This window comes from Mercurialis annua, assembly GCF_937616625.2.
Source record: "Mercurialis annua linkage group LG4 unlocalized genomic scaffold, ddMerAnnu1.2 SUPER_6_unloc_31, whole genome shotgun sequence".
NCBI lineage: Eukaryota > Viridiplantae > Streptophyta > Magnoliopsida > Malpighiales > Euphorbiaceae > Mercurialis > Mercurialis annua.
The window spans coordinates 47,501-50,000 of record NW_026605962.1 but is presented as its reverse complement, the minus strand read 5'-3'; positions in this window follow the sequence as shown (position 1 = coordinate 50,000).

Genomic DNA, 2,500 nt, shown 5'->3' with positions numbered 1-2,500 from the left:
AACAAGTTCGATGCCCGCCGCAATGCGTAGAGCACCTCACCGGCCTTCGCGTCGGATCCATCCTCAACATTAAAAATGCATCGTCGTAAAGGATCCAGACTCGCCGCGCGCCGACTTCCTCGGCATTTAAAATGCGTCGTCGAAAAGTCATGGAACGCGGCTCGTCGCATGCCTCGGCATTGAAAATGCGTCCTCGGCAAGCACACACGTCGTAAAATAGCATACAACGTGACACCATAAGCTATACATTCACCGAGATTCATTTCGGCAAATGCTCGCCTAGGTTTCCGTCAAAAAATACCAACAACCTACACCTCGGGGGCCGGGCCCCCCCGAATCCGAAAATATTTTTTCCAACACCGAAACGGGTCGACGAGTTTTTTTTCCTTCCCTCGTCAGTGCCATAGATGCGCCAAAAGGCGCGCACCAAAAGCCTTCGGCAGTTGGTGCAGGGAGGTGAGGCATAGTGCACCCCCCTAAAGAGCTCTTAGGACTTTTTTTGGACTGACAGGAGGAAATATCACATGTGCCCAGCAACCCCCCCCCCCCATTTTTAAAAATCGGCATGGAATTTTGATCTGAAATTTTGGAAATATGTTTATATATACCCAAACCTGCATAATAACAAATATCAGAATTTTTCGAGTCCCGGAAGTATTTTATTTTATTTATTTATCGTTTTACCTTCGGAAATTCATAACCGGCAAAACAAAATTCCAAAAATCACCAAACTTCTTTCTAAATTCCTCATTTAATATATATTAACTACTGTATGAATATTGTTCGAGGAAAGTATTATAGAATTTCACTTAGTGCAAGACATATACATTTTTACACAGAGCAGAGGTTCATTCGGCTGGGAAGCAAAACCAGCAGAGGTTCATACGGCTGGGGAATGTATGCAAGGCATGCCAAGGCATGCCGAAGGGCTGCTGAAGCCCAGCCGAGAGGCTGCCGAAGGGCTGCCGAAGCCCTGCCGAAGCCCTGCCGAAGCCCTGCCGAAGCCCTGCCGATGCCCAAGGGCTGCCCATGCGCTGCCGAAGGGCTGCCGAAGCCCTGCCGAAGCCCAGCCGAAGGGCTGCCGAAGGGCTGCCCATGCGCTGCCCATGCGCTGCCGAAGGGCTGCCGAAGCCCTGCCGAAGCCCAGCCGAAGGGCTGCCGAAGGGCTGCCCATGCGCTGCCCATGCGCTGCCGAAGGGCTGCCGAAGCCCTGCCGAAGGGCTGCCGAAGGGCTGCCGAAGGGCTGCCGATGCCCAAGGGCTGCCCATGCGCTGCCGAAGGGCTGCCGAAGCCCTGCCGAAGGGCTGCCGAAGGGCTGCCGAAAGGCTGCCGAAGCCCTGCCGATGCCCAAGGCCTGCCGAAGGGCTGCCGAAGGGCTGCCGAAGGGCTGCCGAAGGGCTGCCGAAGGGCTGCCGAAGCCCTGCCGAAGGGCTGCCGAAGCCCTGCCGAAGGGCTGCCGAAAGGCTGCCGAAGCCCTGCCGATGCCCAAGGGCTGCCGAAGCCCTGCCGATGCCCAAGGGCTGCCGAAGGGCTGCCGAAGGGCTGCCGAAGGGCTGCCCATGCGCTGCCGAAGGGCTGCCGAAGGGCTGCCCATGCGCTGCCGAAGGGCTGCCGGTGCGCTGCCGATGCGCTGCCGAAAGGCTGCCGAAGCCCAGCCGAAAGGCTGCCGATGCCCAAGGGCCGCCGCTGGGCTGGCGAAGGCCTGCCGACCGGCTGCCGAAGGTCCTTCCGATGGACATGCGAGGGCCTTCGGAGGGACGTCGGCGGGCCTTTCCGAGGGTCTTCGAGGCCACACACGCGCTCGCGTCTCGCGCCGAGCTGCCGAGTGCCCGAGTGCCCGCACCCGCACCCGCACCCGGTCATTAGATTAATGCACGGGGGGGGGGGATTTTCCGCAATTCCGAGCATTTCGACGCAATTTTCCGGCCGGGCATTTTCCGCGATTCGCCGCCGTGTTTCCGGGCGGGGCATATCCGTAATTATCCGGGGGCATTTCCGTAATTTTGCCAGGCAGGGATTTTTCCGCAATTTCCAGCATTTTTCGCATAGCGCGCGCGCGCGCCGCTTGCACCGCGGACGAGGGCTTGCGGCAAGCCCGCGGGGGTGAGGAATGGTGCACCCCCCTAAAGAGCTCTTAGGACTTTTTTTGGACTGCCAGGAGGAAATATCACATGTGCCCAGCAACCCCCCCCCCCCCATTTTTAAAAATCGGCATGGAATTTTGATCTGAAATTTTGGAAATATGTTTATATATATCCAAACCCGCATAATAACAAATACCGAAATTTTTCGAGCCCCGGAGGTATTTTTTTTAATTTTTTAATCGTTTTACCTTCGGAAATTCATAACCGGCAAAATATATGTCCAAAAATCACCAAACTTCTTTGCAAAATCCCCTTTCAATGTATACTAACTACTCGCAAATTATTGTCCGGGACATTTTGCTTCCAATTTTATTTTGCTCGGGACACTATCATTTTGTGCACTTTTGCCGCAGTTT